Raw genomic sequence first — 27,945 nt, 5'->3', positions numbered from 1 at the left:
TAATTAATATAATAGAAATATAGTGACTTTAATGCTAATATAACACTAATATCTGTATAAACTACTATCAGTTTAATTTTCTTTGATTTTCTTAGGTACTTACTATTGTGTTTTCTTGTTTAAAAGTAGAAAATTAATTTTAAAATATTTGAAAAGAAAAAGAGCGTGCACTGTTTTTTTGTTACATCCCGTGAATACAATCCACACTTTGGAAAATTTCCCATGGCAACAACCCGGCTGTTTTCCTAACGTAAAAGAGCACTACAAACTCCATGTTGCAGCACCAGAGTGAGCTCTGGCCCTTCTCCCTCCAACGTGGCTATCGAGCCTCTCCCAAACTCTCATCCCAAGTGGGAACATTCCAAAGAAGGGGCTTCCAGCCCAGAAACTCTTTTTGATCACGATTGAGGGGGCAACGTTAAGGGATGGACGGAACCACTTTCGAGGCAACATCAGCCACCACATACGAAACCCCAGAAATGCTCAGGGTTGCACTGTGATGCCTAGAAAATAGGCAGCATGGAATACTCAAACTCACAAGAACAGAGTTGCTCCCCATTGAAATCTCCTATGATCTCAGGTGGCTAGGCCTCATTGAGCCAGATTTGCACCTGGATGGGACCCCACCAGGAGATCCCCCAGCCTTTGGGAAGGTTAGAAAAGAAAAGCATCGTGCAACCCGACGGGGCATCCCACACCGGAGGCGGTTAAGAGCTTAGGAGAAGGTTCCCACATCCCACATGTTTATGTGTTGCTCTTCTTTTTAACCAGATTGTGCTTCACTTTAACCTTTTAATGTTTAATGTTTTCTAACGTCCTTATATTCTTGTCCTAGGACCATGATGGTGAACCTATGGCACGGGTTCCACAGGTGGCACATGGAGCCGTATCTGCTGGCATGTGAGCTGTTGCCCTAGCTCAGCTCCAACGTGCACGGGTGTGCCGGCCAGCTGACCTTTGGCTCCCACAGAGACTCTTATTACCCTCCCCTGGCTCCAGGGAAGCCTTTGGAGCCTGGGGAGGGAGAAAGATGAGCCTACCAGGCCCACAAAAGTTGGGAAACAGGCCGTTTCTGGCCTCCAGAGGGCCCTTGGACAGCACCACCATGGCCCTTGTTTGCGCCATCCCAATGCATTGAATTATGGGTGTGGGCACTTGCACATGTGCAATAGTGCACGCCCATGCTTTTTCGGCACCCAAGGAAAAAAAGGTTTCCATCACTGTTCTAGGACATTGGGAGTTGTTTGACAGTGAGATGGGCGACATATAAAGAAATTCACAACTGCAGGATGGATGGATGGATGGATGGATGGAAGGAAGGAAGGAAGGAAGGAAGGAAGGAAGGAAGGAAGGATGATCAAAATCGGCTGCAGACTGCAAGGCCAGGTCCTCAGCCTCCCAAGGAGCCTCACTTCACGGCGGGTTTGTTTTGAACACAGATCTCCCCTTCCTCTGTCCCAGAGCCCAGCACACCCTTCTCAGCCCCCCGCCCCCCCTTCCCTGCTGCCAAATGCCTTGTTTTGCCAATAAGCCTGAGGTCTGCCTGCTTTCAAATGCAGCCCGGGTCCTGCCGGCTGCCAGCTTGTAATCATCGCTTGCTTTTTTTCAACAACCGTCCAAACTTACTTGTCAAATCCGTGGGCAGGAATCTTTTTCCAGCAAGGCTGAAACGCTCCCTCCCTCCCTCTCTCTCTTTTTTTTTTCCTTTTCCTTTTTTTCCCTTTCTATCTAGCCAGAAGGAAGCTCATTAGAATAGTAGCAAGCTAAGCTAAAATTTGTTACGCTATCAAGAAGTTCAACTCGTGCTGCACAAAAACAGCCTTCTGCCCATCACTCGGAGGGGGATATTTAAGGAATAAAGTCGAGGGGTCGGTGCAGAAGGCAGGGGCGGGACAGACGGGGGGGATTCACTCCAGCAGGGAAAAAGGCAGAGGGGCTTAGCCCAGACCCCTCCCCAAAGCTGTTATTTCAGGAGAGACAATGTGGCCGAAAGTGTATTGTGTACACATACATTCTACCCAGCAACATAAAAGACACACAATAGCAGTCAAAACTGTGTTTCAAGTTTCTGGTCCACAAGAATGTTTGAGTGCAAGAACAGCTCTGGATATTTGCAAACGGTATTGGGTGAACTCTCATGGTTGAGCTGAGATTGACTCTTAGTCTAACAAAAACTCTGACATCCTCTTTGCAAAAAAACTGCAGAATCCTCTCTACAAAGGCTCCTGCCAGGGCTGCCTCGATTGGTTCCACCACAAAGGTTTTAAAAAACCACAATTAGTTGGTCCATCCCTCCTGCGTCCTGGTTGAAGGTTGTGCCCAGGGGGGTCTCAGGAGGCAGAGGGAAACATAGAAAAATAGAAGATTGACGGCAGAAAAAGGCCTCCTGGTTCATCTAGTCTGCCCTTCCACTATTTCCTGTATTTTATCTTAGGATGGATCTAGGTTTATCCCAGGCATGTTTAAATTCAGTTCCTGTGGATTGACCAACCACGCCTGCTGGAAGTTTGTTCCAAACATCTACTATTCTTTCAGTCAAATAATATTGTCTCATGTTGCTTTTGATCTTTCCCCCAACTGACCTCAGATTGTGCCCCCTTGTTCTTGGGTTCACTTTCCTATGAAAAACACTTCCCTCCTGGACCTTATTTAACCCTTTAGTATATTTAAATGTTTCGATCATGTCCCCCCTTTCCCTTCTGTCCTCCAGACTAGACAGGTGGAGTTCATGAAGTCTTTCCTGATACGTTTTATGCTTAAGACCTTCCACCATTTTTGTAGCCCGTCTTTGGACCCGTTCAATTTTATCCATCTCTTTTTGTAGGTGAGGTCTCCAGAAGTGAACACAGTATTATTCCAAATGGGGTCTCACCAGTGCTCTATACAGCCGGATCCCAATCTCCCTCTTCCTGTTTGTTATACCTCTAGCTATGCAGCCAAGCATTCAACTCACTTTCCCTACCGCCTGACCACACGGTTCACCCATTTTGGAGCCAGATCTAAGAGTCAGGAGAACTTTGGGAGACTCCGTGAGGAAAGGCTCAGCCGAACTCTGACTTTGAAGGCACCCCGTCCATCCTCCAAAAAAGATCCAAGAATCGTTGGGTTTGGTGTCATCCCGACTGCTGGTTGGTAAACACCCGCAGGCATCGGAGCCCCTCCCAAGGCAGGCTGAGCCACCGATGGGTCAACTGCAAACACGGGAGGAAGACAAGGGCGCATGCATTTTTCTCGCTGTGGATAATTTAGCGTTACACACCGACCGCCAACCCTGGACCAAAGTCGCCATAAACCGGGAGTCTTATAATGGTGGGCCTGCTTTGACTGAAAAGACGCTGGGCTTGCCCAACTCCAGGCAACCAGGCAGCTGAGCTCTCCGGAAAACCATCATCAGCAACGGGAGAGTAATTAGTGGGGAGGGAGGCTGGCAAGTCGCCCACAACCCCCCCCCCCCAATTGACAGACGCCCCCAATCTCTGAGCCAGGAAGAGGCTGATTCAAAGAGGAGTCGGTGCACGAGCGGAAGGGATTCTGTCATAGGGGTCTGAACCCTTCAGGCAGCTCCCCAAGTCAGGGATTCTGTCATAGGGTTACAAGGGAGCCCCCCCCCCAAAACCCCAGGCCCTCTCTGCACACACAAGCCCCCTGCCTGGCTGGGTTCCTGGCCCAGGAGAGGCTGCCAGCTCTTTCTAGGAGACTCAATAGCATTAGCAATGAGACTTGTATTCGGCTTCCTAGAGCTTTTCCAGGCCTCTCTGAGTGGTTGACAGAGAATCAGCCTCTTGCCCCAAACAATCTGGGTCCTCATTTGACCCACCAGGGAAGGAGGGAAGGCTGAGCCAACCTGGAGCCGGTGGTGAGGTTTGAACCGCTGAATTACAGCTAGCAGGTAGCTGTAGTAAGTAGCCTTCAGTGCTGCACTCTAACCACTGCGCCACCCTGGCTCCTTTCCTTCCTTCCTTCCTTCCTTCTTTCCTTCCTTCCTTCCCTGTCTCTCTCTCTCTCTCTCTCTTTCTTTCTTTCTTTCTTTCTTTCCATCTACTCTGACAATCTGGGTCCTCATTTGACCCCCCTTGGAAGGATGAAAGGCTGAATCAACCTTGAGATGGTGGTGAGATTTGAACTGCTAAACTACAGCTAGCAGTTAGCTGAAGGGGCCTGCAGGGCTGCACTAATTTTTTTAAAGAAAATATAATCTTTATGGAAGATAAATAGGGGAGGAGATACATAAAGCAAAAGGACTGTGCAAATATTGGTACAAATGTATATGAATGTAAAATATACAGTTCGAAATCAAAATACCAGCTCAAGGGCTGCACTCGAACCACTGCGCCACCCCGGCTCTCAAGAGGCCTGCCGTGTGGCCCCCCTTCCCTCCAAGGAAGGAAACTGGTGCCAAGGAGAAGCCGAGGGGGCAGCGGAGGCCGAGAGGTGAAGCCGAGGCTGTGCTTCACGGCTGCCCACAATGCCTCTCCTGCCCAATGGGGGTTTTGGACCCGCCCGGTTGATGCTCAGAGCCAAGGCGGCCCAAGTGAGGCCCGTGTGATTAGCGGGAGGCCCTTTCAGGTTTGCCCAGCCTGGCTGGCTTCGTGGTGGAGCCATTGGCCAGAGGAGCGGCCGATAGCGCTGCAGGGAACTGGGCACAGCGACAGCAGACCTGGGCAGGCGAGATAAGATAGGTCTGAACAGCCCTTCCCCCCCCCCCTTGAGGATGGAAGCCCTCCAAGCTGGCCCCCCTCCGCGATGCCCTTAAACAAAAGCCTCTCTTTCACTCAGAGGGACTAGAAGACTGATGAAAGCCCCCCAAACCCCAAACTCTGTCTCGAGGGTGGGGCTGTTGAGCAAGGCCAACTAGAATGAATGGTTGCTGATGGATTGAACTCCACCTGTCTAGTCTGGAGGACAGAAGGAAAAGGGGGGACACAATCGAAACATTTAAATATGTTAAAGAGCTAAATAAGGTTCAGGAGGGAAGTGTTTTTAATAGGAAAGTGAACACAAGAACAAGGGGGCACAATCTGAGGTCAGTTGGGGGAAAGATCAGAAGCAATGTGAGAAAATATTATTTGACTGAAAGAGTAGTAGATGCTTGGAACAAACTTCCAGCAGACGTGGTTGGTAAATGCACAGTAACTGAATGTAAACATGTCTGGGATAAACATAGATCCATCCTAAGATAAAATACAGGAAATAGTATAAGGGCAGACTAGATGGACCAGGAGGTCTTTTTCTGCCATCAATTTTCTATGTTTGTATGATTGTTTTATTTTGGGCTTTTAAAACTGTTTTATGTCACTATTGTTTTATACTGTAATGTGTTTTATCATTGTTATTGTTATATTATGCTATTCTTATTATTATATGCTGCCCAGAGTCCGCAGAGGTTTGGGCGGCTTAGAAGTGTAATACATTTAATTTAATTATCCTATAGCAACCAGCCCCACATATCTGGGCATCTCATTTGAGGGGAGGGGGCAGCCACCCCCACCCCACCCTATTGGAGGATCTGCACTCACCCCCCCCCCCCAGGGCTTAGGCACCCCCTAACCTCAGCTGCCTGGAAGGCGCAAAGTGACCCGCGAGGACCGTCACCAGTCCGATGGCCCCTCAAAGACGAACAGATTTACCCTGACAGATGCATGCTTGGACCACGGCCACGCTCCTGACAAAGTGGCATCATAAATTTGTGAGTCTTTAAGCGCCACAGACTCCGGATTGTTTTTAAATGCCACCGGGAGAAGCTGAGAGCCAGGCCAAGCAATGCACGGCTCTTACAGATGGCCAGACGGTATAGATGTGGGCATCCCTCCTTCCCCCTCTCCCCCCCAACCCTGGGAGCTGAAGAAGACCACGGAGGGGGAGGGGTCTTCAGCCCCGTCCTGCCCACCATCACAGGTGAAGGCCTGGCATTGCCGGCAGGCCTGGGGGGCCTTGAATGCGAACATCTGTCACGGCCAAATTATGATGGATTAGTATGTATGTTTGTTTTGATTAGATGGCGTAGTGGGTTTTTAAAAATAGTTTTTAGCATTTAATATCTGACTCTTTTCACTAATCAAATAGGTAGGTAGGTAGGTAGGTAGGTAGATAGATGATAGATAGATAGATAGATAGATAGATAGATAGATAGATACATAGATAGATACATAGATAGATACATAGATAGATGATAGGTAGATAGATAGATAGATAGATAGATAGATAGATAGATAGATAGATAGATAGATAGATAGATAGATACATACATACATACATACATACATACATAGATGATAGGTAGGTAGGTAGATAGATATATAGATGATAGATAGATGATAGATAGATAGATAGATAGATAGATAGATAGCTGATAGATAGATAGCTGATAGATAGATAGATAGATGATTGATAGATAGATAGATAGATAGATAGATAGATAGATAGATAGATAGATAGATAGATAGATAGATAGATAGATAGATAGATAGCTGATAGATAGATAGATAGATAAAGGTAGGTAGGTAGCTAGAACCTCTGCACCAAAGACAAATCCCTTGTGTGTCCAATCACACTTGGCCAATGAAGATTTCTATTCATTTCTCTACCTGTGCCCTTAAGACCTGAATTGCCCTCACCGTCTTGTAACTTCTGTCAGCCTCGTATCATCCTCAGGAGCCAGGAGGAAGAGTCCTCCCAGCCCTGCTCCCCTCCTCTGCAACACTCTCAGCCCCCCCTCCAAGTTCTGCATCAGCCCCTGCCCCCCCCCTTTCCCAGAAAGCCACTAATGCCAATGACTGCAGAGACCGAGAGGGAAAGGAGGCACTACAAAGACCATGCTCCTCTTACAGAGGATCCAGTGCTTGATTCCAGAGTCAGGACCCCTGACAGCCGACTGGGCAAGAGGGGAGGGGGCTCAGCCAGGCCAGAGCAAAATCCAGGGGGCAGGAGATAGAGCAAAGGGCCCCATCGTAGACACCCCACAGGGCTTTCCATGGGCATTCTGCTGGCAGGAGGCTGCCCATCTCCAAAGGGGAGGGAGAGGTGCAAGTTGGGGCTCTTCCTGCCCCCCAATGACAGACCCCCCAATGACAAAGGAGATACTGGCCCTGCTAAATCCTCAGCCCCCCCCCCAACCCCCAAGGATGGACCCCCTGGCCTTGACCCCCCCCCCCCCAGCCCTGGCCCTCCTTTCAGGAATGCCACCCCCTCCCCTCCTTTGTCTTCCCGCCTGCCTGCCTGCCCCCCCCGGCTCTTACATAAGGCAGCGCTTGCGTGCAGAGCCCGGGCGAGGGAGCAGCCGCCGTTTTCCCTGATTAATCTGAGCAGGATTTGGCGGGGGGGGGGCAGGAGGGGGGAGGGAGAGACACAGAAGCGGCGGCGGCGGCATCACCACACATTTGGGTCAGCAGGTTAGCAGGAGCAGGAGCTTAACCCATTTCAGGAGGTTCAAGCAGCTGCTCCCCCCCCCCCCTCAATAAAAAGCCAGGGACGGATTTCTGCCAAAGGAGCTTCGCCTGCAAGACGCCCCCCCCTCCGAGTTTATATAATCCCCACTAGGGTCCAGCGAGGCAGCCGAGCGGCTTCTGCAATTGGGCGCCCCCCCCCCCCGCTAGGCCCCGCCAGCCCGTTGGGGTGGGGGCGATGGAGTCCACACACGCAGCAGTTTTCTCACCCCCCCCCCCCCCATTAAGAGGACAGCGCAGTCTGGGGCGGTGAAGCGGCCCCGGCTGAGCCGAGCGAGAGGAGGGCGGGGGGGGGGGCACAAAAGTTGGGGGCGGTCAGAGAAAGGCGGCGGGGGGGAGGCAACCTGGAGACCCCCCTCCTCCCTCCCCCATCCCCCATCCCTCCCCCATCAGTTTTTGGATTGAAGCTGTTACATAACCGGCTGCGGCGCTTCTGCGCTCCGGACTTCCCCACCAAAGCGCCCCCGCCCCGCAGCCCCGGTCCCATCCTCACCCCACTGCCGGTGGCCGAAGAGAGGGGTCAATGCCCGGGAAGCGGTCCCCCTGCCCCCCTGCGTAGCTGCCTCTCTCCCCTCCCGCGGACGACGGAGCCCCCGGCTTTTGGGGGTCCCGGTCAAGGGAGGTCCCACCTGGCAGCGGGCTCCGGGTATCGGGGGGAGCAGCCGGGGGTCCCCAGCCGCCCCTCCCCCACTTAGCGCCAGCCCCGGCCCGCTCACCGTCCCCGCGCGGCCCAGGACCGTCCGCAAACCCCCTCCCCAAAGACGGGGCGGGCGGAAAGTTTGTCCCTCCCCGGCAAAGTTGCCTCGCCCGCCCCCGAGTGCCTGAGACGCCCCGGGAGCCCCCGCGTGCCACGTGGAAGAGCATCGGAGCGGGTGGGGGCGCCCCCGAGCCTCTCCCCCCTCCTCTCGCCAAATGCCCGGCCAGGGAAAGTTTGCCCCCCCCCCCACTCTGCCCGCCCCTCCCCTCCTCCCTCTCCCCCCCCCGCTCCTACCTCCTCCTCCTCGGCCGCCGGGACAGCTGTGCCTGCTGCGGCTGGGAGGCGGCGGCTGCGGCGGCTGCGGGGCTTTCCGCGCTTGCTCCGCGCCGGCCGGGGGATCGCCCGCGGCCGCCTCCGCCTCGCCAGGCCCGCCGCCTCCACCGCCTCCATCGCCTCCGCCGCCGCCGCCCGCTTCCCCGGCGCTGGGCTCGGGCGCTGCCGGCGCCGTCTCCATCTTCCCGCGGCGGCGGCGGTGGCGGAGGCGGCGGGCGGGCCGCCTCTGCCCCGTCCCGTCCCGGCGATGGCGCGCTGTCCGGCGGGGGCTGTCCGGCGGCGGGGGCCCGGCCAGGGCGACGCGCCGGGCGGGCGGCGGCGGCGGCGAGTGTGCGGGGCGGATCGGAGCGGCGCCGGATCGAGAAGGGAGGCGAGCTTGCTTGGCTGTGACCACAAGCAGCGCTAGCGAGAGCTTTTACGCCCCCCCTCCGCGCTCGCTCGCCCCCGCCCCCCCCCCCGTGCCCCCCCCCCGCCTGCCTGCCTGCCTGCCTGCGCCCGGGGAGACGCGCGCCGCCCCGGCTCCCCCGACCCTGTCCGGCCCGGCTTTTCTGTGGCCGACTCTCCAGCCTCCCCCGTCTGCTCTGCACACCGCCCCCCCCAGGTGAGTCAACCTGTCTAAGCAAGAGGGGCTGGAGGGGGGGCTGGCTCCACTACCCCCCCTTTGCTTCCTAGGATGGGCACATGTCAAGAGATGCTACACAACCACACCTTTGACCAGTGTTTCCCAACCTCGGCCACTTGGAGATATTTGGACTTCAACTCCCAGAATTCCCCAGCCAGCGAATGCTGCCTGGGGAATTCTGGGAGTTGAAGTCCAAATATCTTCAAGTGGCCGAGGTTGGGAAACACTGCCTTCGACAGTCCAGAGTTAGAGAGGTCTGTTGCCCCAACTCGGATGCTGCAACCTTCCAGGAAGAGTTTGGAAGCCCCCAAAGCAGAAAACGCTCCCACCAAAACTCCCCAGAGGGAGAGGAAGGGTCAGCAAACAGGCCCAAGTCACAAAGGTCCCCTTGTCCCCCTTAAAAGAACTCAGAGAACGAAGCCCTTCTCACTGGTCCCACATAAAGGCAGCAGGACTATCTACTTGATTGATTGATTGATTTTTGTCCATTACACAATGAGGGTTATATTGGGTATACTTATAGTAAATACATAATGGAGGTTATAGAGGATATAGCCATAGAAAAATATATCTAAGAAAGAAGAGAAGAAATAGGAATAAAACATCTCCAGCTCCCAGATGGAGGCCAGAAGCTCTTCCCCAACCTGGGGCTCTCTAGACCGCTGGACTTCAGCTCCCACCATCCTCTGGTCAGCACACTCACCCTTTGACCTTTCTGCCCAAATGATGATGGTGATGATGGGAGTTGGCCCAACCACATTAGGATAGTTGCTCTGGTTTAATACTGGTAGAATCCATAATGATATAAATCCAACCCCACACACACGTGCGTACAAACACCGAAATGAAACCACTGGGGTGCAGGAGATTTAAGTGCGTTGTTCAGACCTTTGTGGGCCTCTCTTTTCCCCAACAAAACACCTCAATAACGTTTCAGAGAGTGTTACTTTGAGAAACCGGCATTTCACACTCCTAAAAAGAAGAACTCGAGGCACAAGGTCTCACTCTGAGCCGTATGGCAAACCGTCAAAGAGCAGCTTGTCCTACATTAAAGAGCTCTAGAAGGGCCTGCCGAGGTTTCAGGTGTAGCTTCTGGTTGAAGAAACACACCAAAAAAAGATGGCTATCCAGGCCTTCAGGAGATCCAGAAAATTCAGAAACAGGGAAAGTGGTGGTCACTTCTGAAATTCTTTGGGGAAAAACTAGAGAATTTTGGACAGGCCAAAAATCAAGAGAAGCCTTAAACCTGTGGGGTACTTTTAAGGCAAAGGTGGGGATCCCTGGGGAAGGACAAATCACTACTACTACTACTACTACTACTACTACTACTACTACTACTGCTACTATTATTATTATTATTATTATTATTATTATTATCATCATCATCATCATCATCATCATCATTATTATATTATTATTACAACAACAACATCAATGAGTTGGAAGGGACATTGGAGGTCTTCTAGTCCAACCCCGTTTAGGCAAGAAGCCCTACACTACTTCAGACAGATGTTTATCCAACATCTGCTTAAAACTTCCAGTGTTGGAGCATTCACAACTTCTGGAGGCAGGCTGTTCCACTGGTTAACCATTCTGACTGTCAGGAAATTTCTCCTTAGTTCTAAGTTGCTTATCTCCTTCATTACTTTCCACCCATTGCTTCTTGTTCTACCCTCAGGTGCTTTGGAGAATAGCTTGACTCCCTCTTCTTTGGGGCAGCCCCTGAGATACTGGACCACTGCTATCCTGCCTCCTCTGGTCCTTCTCTTCATTAAACCAGCCATGCCCAGATCCTGCAACCGTTCTTCCTATGTTTCAGCCTCCAGTCCCCTCATCCTCTTTGTCGCTCTTCCCTGCACTCTTTCTTGAGGGGGAGAGAGGATGGCCAGTGGCCTCAGGGCAGGGGGACGGCTTCCTTGGCCGGAGCTCCTTGGGCTAAGCATCCACCTCCAGCCCAGACTGCCTGATGGAGGTTTGTCAGAGAGCCCAGCTAATGAAGGGGGGGGGGCTGCAGTTGTGAGTGTGCAGGGATTGAAGTGCTCGGAGGAGCCAAGTGGAATTCGGAGGTGAGCCCCCAGCCCACCTTTTATGTCTCTCCAACTGCTCCTGCAAAGACCCTCCAGGGTAATCTAGGATCTCTTGGCCACACTGACTTCTGACGGAATGCAAAAGAGGCGGCTAGATGGAGGTTGGAGCAATTAGCATCTCGCTTTGCATTGGGCTGCTGCTATGGCCCCCCTTCGAGTGGGCCCGGCCCCATTTAATTGCCCCCCTGGAGCTCTGGACTGGCCCCCTTTTCCTGGGGCAGCAAGTTTGGGAAGGGTTCTATCCCATGGTCATTTATTTTTAATCTTAACTGTCAAAGGGGAGATGGCTTGTACTTTGGATAATAGACCTACAACAGCTGTAGCTAAAATAATGGATGCAATGGCCTGGTTCACCCAGCAGGTTAAGCCACACTGTAGTTTGTTTAAGCCACCATGAACTCTGTTCAGAACATGTGAAGGCGCACACAATATGCCAAACCCCCCCCCCCCACTCCCCCCTCCTCCCTGGGCTGTGTTCCGAATTCCTTCCGGTTACATCTCACCCCAGGTGTCTGGCAGGGAGCTGCTAAAGTCCCTGAGGTGTTGCTTGCTACAATCTCCACCCCTCAAAATTGTCAATTTTGGAAAATATAAGTTTTTAAAATAACTGGCTTCTAAACTTTCCAAACTGCTGAAACTGTTGTTTAGTGTAAGCTTAGAGAACTGAGGCCTTGGGGTTGGGAAGTCAGGCCTGAGATGGTTTCCTCAAAGAAGGTGCCTGCTGCTACGGAATCCATAGGGGGTATTCCAAAAGAACCTATGGTAGCCATAATGGGATCAGCACAGCCTTGCCACCACTCTAGTTGTCAATAGAATAGGAGTAGAGTAGAGTAGAATAGAGAAGAGTAGAGAAGAGTAGAGTAGAACAGAGTAGCGTAGAATTCTTTATTGACCAAGTGTGATTGGACACACAAGGAATTTGTCTTTGGTGCAGATGCCCTCAGTGTACATAAAAGAGACATTTGTCAAGAATCATGAGGTCCAACACTTAAGGATTGTCACAGGGGTCAAATAAGCAATGAGGAAACAATCAATTTTAATTTTGTATGGGTATGTTGTGATATACATAACAATGACAATGAAGTATTTATTTATTCATTTATCCAAGGTAAGCCAAGTTTGCTCTTCTATGACACGTGGACTCCAATTCCCAGAATTCCTGAGCAAGCATGATTGGGTCAGGAATTCTGGGAGTTGAAGTCCACGAGTCAACGAGTCATAGAAGAGCCAACTTGGCCTACCCCTGCCCTTATACTGTTGGAAGGAAGGAAGGAAGGAAGGAAGGAAGGAAGGAAGGAAGGAAGGAAGGAAGGAAGGAAGGAAGGGAGAAACAGAAGATTGACAGCAGAAAAAGACCTCATGGTCCATCTGGTCTGCCCTTATACTATTTCAAGGAAGGAAAGGAGGGAGGGAGGGAGGGAGGGGGGGGAGGGAGGGAGGGAAGAGTCCCGGCTCCTTTCCCGCTGCAAACCACCAATGGGAGCTACAGCACCAGCCTTCCTCCCAGGGTCCAACGGGCGGAACCACCTTCCTTCCGCTGCCACCTGAGAGCCTCCGTCTGCAGGTGTGAGGGAGCATCAGAGAGGGGCTTCCACTCTCGCTCCGAAGGAAGCAGCCACCACGTTGCTCCAGCCAGGAACCCACAGAGTGAAGACCCCAAACTCCGTGAGAAGCAGCCCAGTGGCCCCTCGTGCGCAAGACGCAACTGCCGGGATATTGACCTCTGTCAGGAAGTGGGGAGCTGGGAGGGGCCGGGCCTGGCCTCTGCTCTCGCCTCCGGTCTCCGTTCTTCCAGAGCTGTTTACCTTTCTGCTGCTCACCTGCTCTCCTCACCTCCATCCCCCTGCAGGCCTCACCCGCCTTCTGTCACCGTCCCCCTCCGGCCTCCCCAGGCTCCTCTTCTGTTTGATAGGCGGCTTCTGGCAACCTGCTCCAAGCAGCCCCTCCCTCCCTCCCTCCCTCCCTCCTACTGTTTTGGCTCCAACAACAATCCCTTCCCTCCAAGGCCGCACATCGGAAGGGGCCAGAAGGTTTCAGAGATTGTAAGAAGGCTGTCTTCCAAATTTGGGGAGGGAGAGAGAGAGAGAGATTGGAGGAGCTGCTAGGAAGCAAAGTTGGAAGATGGATGACTGGCTAAGTCCTACTGTCCTACCCATCTTCCTACTGTTTTGATCAACCAGGTTAGCAATAGCAATAGCCTTTAGACTTATATACCGCTTCACAGTGCTTTTCCAGCCCTCTCTAAGCGGTTTACAGAATTGGCCTCTTACCCCCAACAATCTGGGTCCCCATTTGACTGAACTTGGAAGGATGGAAGGCTGAGCCAACTTTGAGCCTACTGAGATTCCATCTGCCAAACTGCTGGCAGCCGGTGATCAGCAGAAGGAGCTTGCAGTGCTGCACTCTAACCACTGCACCAACAAGGCTCTAGGTAAATGGAAGGAAGGAAGGAAGGAAGGAAGGAAAGAAAGAAAGAAGGAAGGAAGGAAGGAGAGAGGGAGGGAGGGACGGAGGATGGAAGGAGGGAGGGAGGGAGGAAGGAAGGAAGGAATAGCAATAGCATTTAGACTTGTATACCGCTTCCCAGTGCTTTGCAACCCTCTCTAAGCGGTTTACAGAATCAGCCTCTTGCCCCAACAATCTGGGTCCTCCTTTGACCCCCCTCAGAAGGGTGGAAGTCTGAGTGAACTTTCCATCCAGGTCCAGGTCCACCCAAGGTGCCATCTGACCATGGTCCCAGAGTCACGGCAGAGGTCAGGGCTTCGGGACCAGCTAAAGAGAAACACCCCTAGGGGATCTCTTTGTGCTTCTGGGATGGACCATCTCCCTGGACCTTCCTGAGGAGGTCATCTGTTTTTGCAACCCACCAGAACACTGGGCTGGACATGGGAGCCCATTAATTAGCCCCTTGGGAAAGCACCATGGCTAGTGGCAAAGAGGCCATGCCCACCTCATCGTCAAGGTTATCGACCGCCTGCCAAACCTTCAGGGATGTGAAAAGGATGAGGAATTACCCCTATCGATAACAGACGGTTCTCAACAGATGGCAAAATAAATCAAAAGTGCCGGAGTGAATTATAGGAGCTTTTTTAACAAAAGAAGAGGCTACAGAAATATCCAAGTTTGATCAGATAACATATAATTGGAACGGCAACGGAGGAAGGGGGCTGGAGGAGTCGGCTGGCTTTACGGCCCCTGCGGAAACCGAGGGAGTGGGCACCCTCTCTGGGCACCAACCTGATATCCTGGGGGGGGGGCACAACTTTCTCCAGTCTCTTCCTTTCATGGGCTGACGTGCCCTTAATAGGCACCAAAGTCATCAATTTTCAGCTAATTCAAAGCACAAGATGACAGAAGGTGACAGGAGGGGGAAAAAACACAATCCCTGACAATATGTGATCAACGGTTCAAAATATACCTGAACAGCTGCGGTGTGTGTCAGATTTGTCCCGGCACCTGCTTTTTGGGGCCACGAAGCCACGTCTCCTGCTCAGATGGCCTCTTCAAGGATATCAATTAGGTTGCTCTGTCGCCCTGAATCTGTGGAGAAGAGCAACGTAGAAATCAAATCTATCTATCTATCTCTATCTATCTATCTATCTATCATGTGTCATCTATCCATCTATCCATCCATCCATCCATCCATCCATCTATCTATCTATCTAGTCTTCTAGTCCAACCCCCTGTTTAGGCAAGAAGCCCTACACTACTTCAGACAGATGGTTATCCAACATCGGCTTAAAAACTTCCAGTGTTGGAGCATTCACAACTTCTGGAGACAAGCTGTTCCACTGATCAGCCATTCTGACTGTCAGGAAATTCCTCCTTAGTTCTAAGTTGCTTCCCTCCTTGCTTAGTTTCCACCCATGGCTTCTTGTTCCACCCTCAGGTGCTTTGGAGAATAGCTTGACTTCTTCTTCTTTGTGGCAACCCCTGAGATATTGGAAGGCTGCTATCATGTCTCCCCCTGGTCCTTCTTTCCATTAAACTAGACATAAACCCAGTTCCTGCAACTGTTCTTCATGTGTTTCAGCCTCCAGTCCCCTCATCCTCTTTGTCGCTCTTCTCTGCACTCTTTCTAGAGTCTCAACATCCTTTTGGCATCGTGGTGACCAAAACTGAATGCCGTATTCCAAGTGTGGCCTTACAAAGGCCTCATAAAGTGGCTAGTCAGAGCACAGGTGGTTTACCTTTTAGTATGAGATGCAAATTAGCTAGGATGTGGTTTGTTTGGATACAGGAAATAGTATAAGGGCAGACAATCCTGGGTCTAGAAAGCTTAGAACTACGGCGCCTAAAACACGATTTAAGCATTGCCCACAAGATCATATGCTGCAACGTCCTACCGGTCAATGACTGCTTCAGCTTCAACCGCAACAACACAAGAGCACGCAACAGATTCAAACTTAATATCAACTGCTCCAAACTTGACTGTAAAAAATATGACTTTAGCAATCGAGTTGTCGAAGTGTGGAACTCATTACCGGACTCGGTAGTGTCAACCCCTAACCCCCAACACTTCTCCCTTAGACTATCCACGATTGACCTCTCCAGGTTCCTAAGAGGTCAGTAAGGGGTGTACATAAGTGCACTAGTGTGCCTTTCGTCCCCTGTCCAATTGTCTTTCCTTTATCTCATATATCATATATATTTTCTTCCTTTCATATATCTTCTCCTCTATTTTTACATATTATCTTTATATATAAAATACTTCATGTCTATTCTCTTCCATATGTATCGTGTATTAGACAAATGAATAAATAAATAAAAATAAATAGACTAGATGGACCATGAGGTCTTTTTCTGCTGTCAATCTTCTAGGTTTCTGGGTTGTGGTCTCATTTGGTTGGCTGGTTCCTCAACCTTATCCACTTGTACTAGTTAGACTTCTATGATAAGCGGAGCAACAGTAGCTCCTTAAATGTTCAATGTTGTATGTCTTTGTTCGTTTTACTTTGAAAATAATAAAAAATATTTAAAAATAAAATAAAATAAAATAAAAGGGGAGGGGACTGGGAAGGGAAGCGTGGTGGGCCCTCAACAGATGCCAGGGGCAGAGAGGCCTCCTTGCCATGGACCACAGCCAGATGTAGCTTAGACCCCACCCACCCGAAATGAGGCTTGGATTAGGAGGCTCAGCACAAAGGGGCCCTGGAGAGCAAGCAACCCCCTCAGTGGCCACTTGGTTTACTTACTTATTTATTTAATTTATTTATTGCACTTATATGCCCCTCATTCCAAAATGGACTCAGAGCGGCTAACAAGTAAAATAAATAACAACAATAGTAAAATAGAAAAAGAGTAAAAAACCAATCAGAATAAATTCAATAATATAATAAACAATATCCCAAAAGAACCATACACACACACAGCTGTCAGTCTAATTCCAGGCCTGCCAGAACAGCCAGGGCTTAACAGCTTTCCAGAAGACCGGTAGGGAAGAGATTTCTGGGGGCAGTTGATTCCACAGCTTTGGAGCCACCACAGATGAGGCTCTTCCCCGATATTGTTTGGCGGATGGGACCTGGAGAAGGCCGACTACTGTGGGCCCCTACTGGCCACAATGAGGTATGAAGGAGGAGGCAGTCCCGTAAATAATCTGGCCATGAGCCCTTTAGGGCTTTAAAGGTGATCAACCACACCTTGAATTGCGTTCGGAGACCGACTGGCAGCCAATGCAACTCGCGTAAAGATGGAATAATACAGGTGTAGCTTCCTACACCTGTAATTGCAAATGCCCCTGCGTGTTGCACCAGCTGGAGTTGGTTGCTTTTGCTCCAGGAGACAAATGCTGCCGCCTCCCCCCCCTTGCCAGCCCCTTCCCCCCAAATCCCATTTTGAAGCCAGGCAGCCCATGGGGCGAGAGGGATTACGCCTCCAGGTTTAGGCTGGGAGGAAAGCCCGCCCCTCTCCCCCCACACCCAGGGAGGGTTTTGCTGGTGGAATTAAAAACTCCGAGGGATTTCCTCAAACCTGCCTCCCCTTCGCTGTGTGCCCCCCCCCCCCTGGCAGAGGAGAGACTGTGCCTGGCACGGATTCCCGGCTTGCCCGCAGCGGCTGGGGGGGGCGGATTAGGGAGGGCGCTTAGCTCTGCCTCCAGCTCCAGCTAAGACCTTCGCTGTCCACTGCCCATGGCCTGAACCCCACAAGCCGCTCTCGCTGGAATCCACACTGGCCAGATTTAAGTTGGCTTCCTCTCTGTGGCGTCTGCTGTCCAGAGGAGGGTCCTGCATTCGAGGGGTTCCCTTTCCCTATACAGTACTTTACTATTTCCAGTGGGGCTAGGTATCACTCCTATTCAATAGAATAGAATAGAATAGAATGGAAGGGAAGGGAAGGGAAGGGAAGAGAAGAGAAGAGAATTTTATTGGCCAAGTGTGATTGGACACACAAGGAATTTGTCTTGGTGCAGATGCTCTCAGTGGACATAAAAGAAAACAGACATTTGTCAAGAATCAGGAGGTCCAACACTTAATGATTGTCATAGGGGTCAAATAAGCAACAAAGGTCCTTTGAATTGCATCCGATGTTTATTCCTACATAGCAAGAAAACCTGAAGGCCGTTCCTGGCCTCCCCCCCCCCCAGCTGCCCTGACCCTTTGCGCGATGCTTCGGTCCCCTGGACTTCCCACCTCTGGATCCTCCTGGGCTCCGAGAGAGCGGAGAGCCCTTGGGGAGGCCCTGCAAAAGAGCAGCCGCAGCCCCCGGAAGCCGGGCTCATCTTTCATTCATGTCCAAGGCCTTCGGGCTCCCTTCCAGAGAAGCCTTCCCCGAGGTTCCAGTCGGTTGCGCCGTGGTTCAGGGGTCCCCGTGCGCAAAGCAGCCGTGCACAGGTTTCAGCTGGGAGTCGCTCAGAAAGAGCCCCCCCTCGTCTGGATTTAGACGGAGCTGGTCCACGGCATCTTGGCATCCTGGCCCTAAATTGCAATAACAATATCACTTAGACTTCTCTACCGCTTCCTACGCTTTCACAGCCCCCTCTAAGCGGTTTACACAATCAGCCTCTTGCCCCCAACAATCTGGGTCTTCATATGACCCACCAAGGAAGGAAGGAAGGAAGGAAGGAGGGAGGGAGGGAGGGAGGGAGGGAGGGAAGGAAGGAAGGAAGGAAGGAAGGAAGGAAGGAAGGAAGGAAGGAAGGAACCTTTCCTTCTGCCTCCCCTCCAAACAGGCTGAGATGTCCATCCAGGACACCCCTGATGTCCTCCTCTCGCCCTCTTCAAACGATGCATTTGGGGGTGGGGGCAATGACCTCCCCCAGCTACCCCCATCCAAGCAGGCTGGACCAGGATTTCCAGATGGCTCAGAACTTTCCCGAGGGGCTTCTAACTCCGAGATTCGAGAAACAGGAGGGGGCAAATTGGGGGAAGAAGAAGGACCACTGGAGGGCCCCCCCCCCGAGTGGGCGGAGTGGGTAGTCAACAGGTTTGGGGGCATCCTGAAGGAGACCACTTCCCACCCACCCCTCCATCATAGGAGGCCAAGGAGTCTGTTCCAGCTGCTGCCCCCCCTTCCCCACAGATATCAATCTCCATTGGAGGAAGAGGCACCTTCTCCCTGCTCCTCCCCCCCCCCCCGCCCAGATTAAGACGGTGTCGAGTGACACATTTATCACCTTCCTGGATTGATGGGTGAGAAATCTCGGATGACCTTCCCTCGACAGGCTTTGCCAGGCAATAAACGATGGGGGCCGTGTCTGGAATTATTTCCCCCCCCTTCCCTTTATTTTATGGCTCTCTGCCAAATGGTTATGATGTGGGGGATGGTCTTGTCCTTTCTCCCTTCCCTATTCATAAATCTCAGGCAGAACATTAAGATAACACCAGGCAGCAAGAGACGCCTTGGTCCCTGTCCAGAGGAAGAAGGATGCGCCTGCTGGCACTGACCCACCTGTGGCGGAGACGGGAGAATTCTTCAGGCTGAGAGACGGAGGGAAGAGGATGGGGCAGCTCATCCCAAGGAGCTCCTGGTCCAGTTCTACAGAGGAACCACGGAGTCTGTCATCTGCACCTCCATCACTGTCTGGTTCGGTTCTGCAACCCAACAGGACCGACACAGACTTCAGAGGAGAATCAGAACTGCAGAAAAAACAATGGCTGCCAACCTGCCTTCCATTGAGGACCCGTAGACTGCACAAGTCAAAAAGAGGGCAGGGAAAATATTGACTGACCCCTCGCATCCTGGACACAAACTGTTTCAACTCTGACCCTCAAAATGTCAGAGCACTGCACACCAAGACAACTAGACACAAGAACAGTTTTTTTCCTGAACACCATCACTCTGCTAAACAAATAATTTCCTCAATCTGTCAAATTATTAACTAAGGCTCCATTACTATTAGTCTTAGTCTTCGGATCCTTCCTATCATCCATCTCCTCCCACTTATGACTATATGACTGCAACATGTTGCTTGTACCCTTACGATTTATATCGACTGCTTCCTAATATGATTTGATGGCTTATTTATACCCAGACTATCATTGTGTTGTGCCTTATGATTCTTGATGAACGTATCTTTTCCAAAGAATTCTATTCCATTCTATTCTATTCTATTCCATTCCATTCCATTCCATTCTATTCTACATTCCAATATTCTATTCTACTCTACACTACATTCCACTCTATTCCTTATTGCACTACATTACACTACAATCTACTCTAACTCGATTCTATTCTACTCTACTCGTGACAAATGTCTCTTTCCTTTTATACACACTGAGAGCAGATGTACCCAAGACAAATTCCTTCTGTGTCCAATCACACTCGGCCAATAAAGATTTCTATTCTACTCTGATTCTTTACCAAAAACAATAGTGCAAGACCTGGAGCATAAGGGTGGGGTGGGGGCAGAAGAGCTTCCCCATAGAAAGCAATGGGAACAGAGCAAATGGGAACGAAAGAATTGAGCTCCTGCCAGAAGCAGGGACTCAAAGACTCGAGGAAGGAGGACTAAAAAACCCTGTGGAAGAATCCCAGCCAATCGTCTTGCAAAGCTATGCTGGTGTGTTTCCAGAAAGTGGCTTGTTCCTGAGCCCTCTTTGGTGCCTTCCTGCCAGGCTCACGTCTCCAAGGCCCGGCCTCCATTGCTGCCTGTGCTGAGTGGTCTCAGTCCATACTTGGAATATATTTCCCTTGGGAACAGGGGGTCTTTGGAAGGCAGCTCTGTCCCCTCCCTCGCTCCCTCTCTTGCCACAGAACCCGAGCCAGGGACTTTAATTGGGTGTCACCAGGCTTCACTAGTACAATTTGGCACACGGGGGTGGTGGCGTTGACAATGGCTCACACCCGCTATTCTCATGCCTGCTCCCAGCTCTGCCGTACCTGTGAAGCAGCCTTCACACCAGCCGTTGCCCTGTTAGAGGCTGAGACATCTTCCTGGGGGAAGGTCAGGCCTCCCAAACTCTCCCCCCCCTCCTCCCATGGATGGGGACGAGGGAGGCAAAGCGGGCGGGAGGCAGCTGCCCCGAAGGGGAGGGGGAAACACAGGCAGGGGGGGCAAAAGAACCAGGGTGGCGCACTGGTTAGAGGGCAGCCCTGCAGGCTCCTTCAGCTATTGTTCAGCAGTTCAAATCTCATCACTGGCTAAAGGTTGGCTCAGTCTTCCTTCCTTCCTTCCTTCCTTCCTTCCTTCCCTCCCTTCCTTCTCTTCACTTTCTTCCTTCCTTCTCTCCCTCCCTCCCTTCTCTTCTCTTCTTCTCTTCCTCTTCTTCTCTTCCTCTTCTTCCCTTCCTCTCCTCTCCTTCCTTCCTTCCTTCACTTTCTTCCCTCCCTCCCTCCCTTCTCTTCCTTCCTTCTCTCCTTCCATCCCTTCTCTTCCTTCATTCCTTCCTTTCTTTGTTCCTTCCTCCCTCCTTCCCTCCCTCCATTCCCTTTCTCTTCTTCCCTTCCTCTTCTTCTCTTCCTCTTCTTCCCTTCCTCTCTTCTCCTTCCTTCCTTCCTTCTCTTTTGGAGACTATTTGACAAAGATGCAGAGAGATCTCCCAGCTCTCTTGAAAACTTCTTATCAGGCAGCTTGAATTCCCCGAGGTCAAATACATCTTTTCCATTCAAAATCTCAAACTCTCCTTTGTTCTCCTGCTTCCAAAAGCCCCTCTTTGGATCTGGAGACGATGCTCTATTTGTTTACAAGCGGAGAGGAGAGAGGGGCTGGGCCTCCATCTGTGGGTTGGTGATGGGGTCCCCAGGAATGCAGATTGGGGCAGGGAGGCCGAGTGGGGGAAAGGCCTTGTTGGTGGAAGGGCTCCTGCAGCATTGCACACAGAGAAGGTAATTAGTCCTGGAGCAGCCGAAGAGGGAGAGCAGCAGGGACCATGCTGGCATCTTACATAATATTTACGTGTTAGCAATCATTGTGATTTCAGGAACAGTCAGTTCGTAGCCAGTAATGCCTCGTGCGCCTTCCAGTTCTAATCGTATTGCTAGATTCCTTTTACCGTCCGCAACATGGTTTCCCTCTCCCTCTTATGGGCCGGCCTCTGGAGCCTTGGGGCTGAGCTTTGGGGCCCTTTCTCCAGCCAGCAAGGGGCCTTTTGGAGGGGAGAGGTCCAGGCTATGCCAAAGGGGTGCAGGGTCAGGAGAGATTTCTTATGAGTTCTCCACAGGGTTAATACAAGCCTTGCACAACACTGCAGAGGGGATAAAAGAAAGGGTGGAGGAGGAGAGGTCCATGGCTTCAGGTGGCTCCACGGAGGAGCATCCAGAAATAAATGCCTCTGTACAGGTGCAGCCTTGGAGGAACAGCAAGGCCTGCAGAAGTGGCCCCTGTTCAGGCCACGGACCTGATTTCACATCAGTTTTAATGACCACCTATGATGCACTTGGCCTCCATGAATCTGTCTCATCCTGCCTTGAAGCTCTCCAGGCTGACAGCTGTCACGACCTCTTCTGGAAGGAAATCCCATCAATCAAGGACCCTCTGGGATAAGAAATATTTCCCTTGATTTGTCCTCACTTTCTCACCTATGAGCTTTAGGGAGGGGCCCCTAGTCCTAGTATTGTGTGATAGAGAAAAGGATTTTTCTCCATCCACCTTTTCCGTCCCATGCAGGATTTTATACCCTTCGATCAAGTCCCCCCTTCAACACCGTCTCTCAAGGCTGAAGAGACCGAGGCCTTGCAACCTGGTTTCCTAAGGGAGGGGCTCCCTTTCCTTGGTCATTCTTATGGCCCTTTTTTGCACCTTTTCCAGTTCCATTCTGTCCTCCTTGGGGTGCGGTGACCAGAACTGTACACAGGACTCCACAGTTCTCCAATCCAAGCCTGCTCACCCATCAGACCGATGAAGGTTGGTGATGGAAACGATTAAATCCGATCCTGCCTTTAGGTCCTACAGGCCCTTCGTTCTCGGGCAAGACACCCACAGGGAGCTGACTTGGAGGGAGGCGGACTCCCCTTCTGCAGTTGGGTTCTTGTCTTTTTTCTCCCCAAGCTGTAAAGCCACAGCACTGAGCAAGCGAGAGGTCCCAGGAATTCTTCCCCCTTTGACAGGCATAGGAAATGAAACGGCCCTGCAGAAGCACAGGGGGCAAAACGCTGGTGGCTACCGTCTTTCTTCCTCCGGTCTCTTTCGCTCCCTGGGGCTTCATCTGCATTGGAGGTTCCCAAGGGTGGATCCCCATAGATCCCTTCTGTGGAAGAGCTCAAGGGGAAGGGTGGTGACCCTCCCTGTCAAGCCGGGGGGGGGGGGGAGGGGGAGGAGCTTGGAAAATGCCATTCACACCAGGACAACGAGTAGGGGACTCAGGGCGGCTTACAGCTTAAAATCAATACAACATTACAGATAAAATGATACACCCGGCCCTGAAACCCAAGACTGAAGATTTCCCAACATGAAACCCATTTATCCAAACTCACCCAACCCCAGTCACACTCTCGGCTGCTGGCAAAGATGGTGTTTTCAAAACCTTGCACAAGGCCAGAAGGGCAGGGGCGGTGCCAATCTCCGGGGAGGGGGAGGAGGTGTTGATTCCAAAGGGCTGGGGCTGCCACAGAGAAGGCCCTTCCCTTTTATACTGGTACCTGCAGCTTCTACCTCCATGGTTGGAAAGGGGGCAAACAGAGATCGGAAGATAGAGACGAGGTTAGCCTTGAATCAGGGGTATTTTTGCCAACAATCTTGGCAGTGAAAGGAGGGAGGAGAGTGGGGGGACCATTCTCTCCCTCTCTCTCTCTCTCTCTCTCCCTCTCTCCCTCTCTCTCTCTCCCCCTCTCTCTCTCCCTCTCTCTCTCTCTTTCTCCCTCCCTCTCTCTCTCTCTCTCCCTCCCTCTCTCTCTCTCTTTCTCCCTCTCTCTCTCTCCCTCTCTCCCTCTCTCCCTCTCCCTCTTTTTCTCTCTCCCTCCCTCTCTCTCTCTCTTGCCACTTATCCTGAGATTTATTTCTTAAGAAGGAATCGGGAATAAGGAGAAGGTTGTGGGATCCAGAGTTTTGTTTAGAAGGCGGAGCTTTTGGACAGTTGGGGAGAAAAGAGAAAAGAGGGGGGGGGACAGATGAGAAGAGAGTTTTAGCTGAGGGAGGAAATGCAAAAAGCCGGTGGCAGCTTCCTATATTTATAGTTTAAGTACCTTAGATAATTAGCACTTCCCTAGATAATTAGAACTCTCCTGCCTTGGTGACTTGGAGCTAGTGAACCAGGTGTTTGTGCTGGTGACCACACGATGGGTTTTGCCAATGCTTCTCAAGGCTCACCTGTCTAGCTTGGAGACCAACGGACAAGCGATACCTGCGCAATTCACTGGACGTCCATCTCTTTTGGACAGTCTGGGAAGGTTATGAGAACTTCACAATAAAAACACAGCTAGGATTCATGGTTGGGCTTCTTGTCTGGCCAAGCTTGAAGGGTCAACATCAAAAAGGGTTTCTTCAGAGATCCTTCCGTCTCTCCTCTTCTTCAAGACCAATAGCAGCAGCATTTACACTTTATATCCCGCTTCACCGTGCCTTCCAGCCCTCTCTAAGCAGCTTACAGAAGCAGCCTCTGGTCCCCAACAATCTGGGTCTTCATTTGGAAGGATGGAAGGCTGAGCCAACCTTGAGATGGTGGTGAGATTTGAACTGCTGAACTACAGCTAGCAGCTGAAATAACCTGCAGTGCTGCACTCTAAACTGTGTGCCACCCCGGCTCTTGGAAAGGAGGAAGAGAGGGAGGGGAAAAGGGAGAGAGGAAGGAAGGAAGGAAGGAAGGAAGGAAGGAAGGAAGGAAGGAAGGAAGGAAGGAAGAAAGGAAGGAAGGAAGGAATAGCAATAGCAATAGCAATAGCATTTAGACTTATATACTGCTTCACAGTGCTTTACAGCCCTCTCTAACCAGTTTACAGAGTATAAGCCTCTTGCCCCCCAACAATCTGGGTCCTCATTTTACCCACCTTGGTAGGATGGAAGGCTAAGTCAACCTTGACCCTACTGAGATTCGATCTGCCAAACTGCTGGCAGCCGGTGATCAGCAGAAGGAGCTTTCAGTGCTGCACTCTAACCAATGGACCACCGAGGCTCAAGCTATGAGTGGCATCTGTCCACCATACAATCACACCTCAGGGAAGAATTCAAAAAGCATCCTGGAGGCCATTGAGGGAGACTTTTGTGATGCGTGGCTCTAGCTCGGAAACAGAAGTCACCGAGGACCACAAATGGACGGAAACTGCAATTAAGGACAGATTGCTAAGACTTTGTGGCAACGTGAGGTGGTTGTGTTGCATCCTGTAGGTAAATCTGCACTTCTAGAGTGGACAAGGATGCCCCCTGCTCAACACTGTGTCAGGTTGGAGCAATCTACACTCCTGAAGGCTTCAACTCACGCAACCTCATGCCTTCCGATGGGTCGTTTGTGCCTCCACTCTCAAACTGCAACACCAGGCGCTGTTTTTTGTGAAGAGGGTGGTGTGGTTGTCATTGCTCCTTTAACTGTGCTTTGTTTTGAGGCCTTGGAAAGACAGGACAACACTTTCAAGTGTTTAATAACTGCGCTGGGCCAGGATTTCTATTCCCATGAGCCGACAAAGTTAATCGCTTTCCCCAGATAATAGAGTAATACACTGAGATTTGAAGGAAGGCCATCCTGCTCGTGGTTTTTAGCCTTTTAATGCTGAATAATTTGAGAATTGCTTCCATCGGGACATTAGGTCTTGATCTCTATATTGGGCTAAGCTGGTAAATACAGCTTGCATGTTGCAGCTGGCAAATACAGATTGCAAGGCACAATTTACAGAATGGCGCATCTGCACCCCTGCCTTGTATCAAACCAAACACGACGTGCTCCTTGCGTGGACCAAGGTTATGTATTATTCCCTCAATAGCACAGTGCTAAACCAGGCCCGCTCACGTGATTCCCTTGTGTCAGGAAGCTGAGATCACGAGGAGGCTTAGAAGCCTGTTCAACTTCAAGCATCCTTTGAGATCTTCATTTCTTTCCTGGAAAGCATCGTGTTCATCAAAGGCTGAGAAGTCTGCCATGCGTGGGCATCTCCGCCTGTGATCCATCCTTTGCAAAGCCACTTTTTCAACACCCCCAAACAGCCTTGTTTTGAACGGAGCATCGTGGCAACGTTAGCCGTTCCGTAGAAGAAATTAATTTTCGAACAGCGTCGAGTGGTCTCGATAGCGCAATACATTTGTGAATCTCCTTTCTGTGCTCAGAATCAAAACCGAAGAACTAAGAGATGTGAAGAGGCGACCCAGACGCTTTAATTGTAGATGAATCCAGGCGTGGATTTATTCTTCCTGGCAGGAAATCTATACCTGGAGTGGAAAGTGATGGAGTCCAATTCTCTGGTCTCTACTCTGGCCTGAAGAAACTCGTTCCCGCAGAAGCTGTCAAAATCTGGATTGAAATGTTTTTGATAACAATTCGATAGGAGTCCCTGGGCGAACCCATTTCTCAGGCGTAAGTGGTGGGAGAAGACGAGCTATTCCGCTTCAAAGTCTACCTCCGATGGACTGGGCAGCTGGCGAGGCCAAGAGAGAGATTCCTTTCCTCAACTCCCCTTCTCTGAAGTCCAGGCCTGCTCTGTCAAGGATTAGCTCAGTCCCAGGGGACATTCCATTACGTTACCATAGAAGGTAAAAGAAGGACGGAAGCATGTTAAACAGTGCTGAGTCATAGGGCGTAAACTGCGACCTGATTGGGCCAGAGCATTATAAAATACAAAGCAACTTTACAAAGACTGTTGGCTGCTTATGTTGGGTGTTTATGTTGGGTGTTTTTGGTGGTAATGTTGTTAGCTGGCTGCAGCCGTTTGAGCGTGAGTTAATTATTGATTTAGTACTGTACTGTTGATAGGGAGAAACCTGGATTGGTTTAGTACAGTTTAGTTCCTGAACCAATCATGCTAGCTCAGGAATTCTGGGAGTTGAAGTCCACATGTCATAGAAGAGCCAACTTTGCCTATACCTGGTTTAGTATCTACACATAAGGAGGCTTTCGTGGGTATCGTTAAAGCAAAGTTTGTTCCTGTCAATAGAAGACTAAGACAGAAGATACTTTGATTGCACTGAAGAGTAAAACTGTTTACTATTGTCATGTGACCGGGTAGGAGTGGCTTGCCGGCCATGTGACCAGGGGGGAGTGGCTTGACAATCATGTGGCCGGGGGTGGCTTAAAGGTCATGTGACTGGGTGGGAGGGGCTTACCAACCAAGATAAGTTTTCAAATAGGTGCTTGGACTCTTTTTCAGTTGATTAAGTTGCATTATTTGAATAGCCACAAAAAAGGACAAATGACAGACAGCATCGTTTGTTGAGGAGCACAGTCACATTTGAAGGTTTTGTACTGGATCCACAAGGTTCAGTAGGATAACAGATTAGGCAAGTAGGTCAATTTTTCTTTAATTGCTATAAAAGTTCAATTCTGGATAATGATTAGAATGAATAAAGCATTGATGGGTAAAAAACATACCATTTAATTATTTCCTGTTTTAAAAATAAGGATCATACTAAGGTACTAGAAAAGGAAGGACAATAAAAATAATGATTAAGTATTCAATAAATAGTGCATAAAGTTACTACCCCCGCTGCGTTCCCCTTCCCCCTCCTCCCCCCCCCTTGGGGGCAGCAGCCGATCGGTGCCCCCAGCCCTGGCCTGGCTCCTGTCTAACAGCTGGGCCCATTCGTGGCCCTGAGGACGCAGCCGTCCAGGGTCCCTTCCACGGCCCCCATTGTCACCCCAGCCAGCTCTTTCGGAGGGCTCTGAAAATCTCTTCCCTGCCTGGCTGATCCAAGTAGAGAAACAAGGCAGCCGTGGCTTTGACACAAAATCCTTGCATAAGCAAAACAAAAACACACACACACACACAAAGCGTTGGTTTTGATCTAGGCTGCAACAACAAATTGCATGAGAATCTCAACCGCAGGAGCTCGATGGGGAGGATCCTTTCATTCCCATGAGTGGGAGAGACAGGAGGGATGTTCTAAGTGTGTAAGAGGAGGCGAAAGGACAAATTAAAGACACGTGTTCCCACCGGGCCCCCACCACGGAGCCTCCTTGGAAAGCAAGTGGACGGAGCCACGTTTGAGGCAAGATCAGAGAGTGAATGAAACCCGGGCTCCTATTATCCAGAGTCCGAAGGAGCCCAAGACACAACATTTGGAAGATGAAAGAGGCCGACATGTGTAACGCTAACTCCAACAACGATGCCGAGGCTGGGGCTGAGTGCGCGAACCATGTGCATCCGACTGGCGGGTGGGAATTGCCACGAGGTCACCAGCCTGACCCTCCGTCCCTGCGGCCTCTGAGGGTGGGGGGGAGGCAGGTTGCAGGGAAGAAGGCACCGGGA

Source organism: Erythrolamprus reginae, chromosome 10, assembly GCF_031021105.1.
Source record: "Erythrolamprus reginae isolate rEryReg1 chromosome 10, rEryReg1.hap1, whole genome shotgun sequence".
Taxonomy (NCBI): Eukaryota; Metazoa; Chordata; class Lepidosauria; order Squamata; family Dipsadidae; genus Erythrolamprus; species Erythrolamprus reginae.
This window is presented reverse-complemented; position numbering follows the sequence as displayed.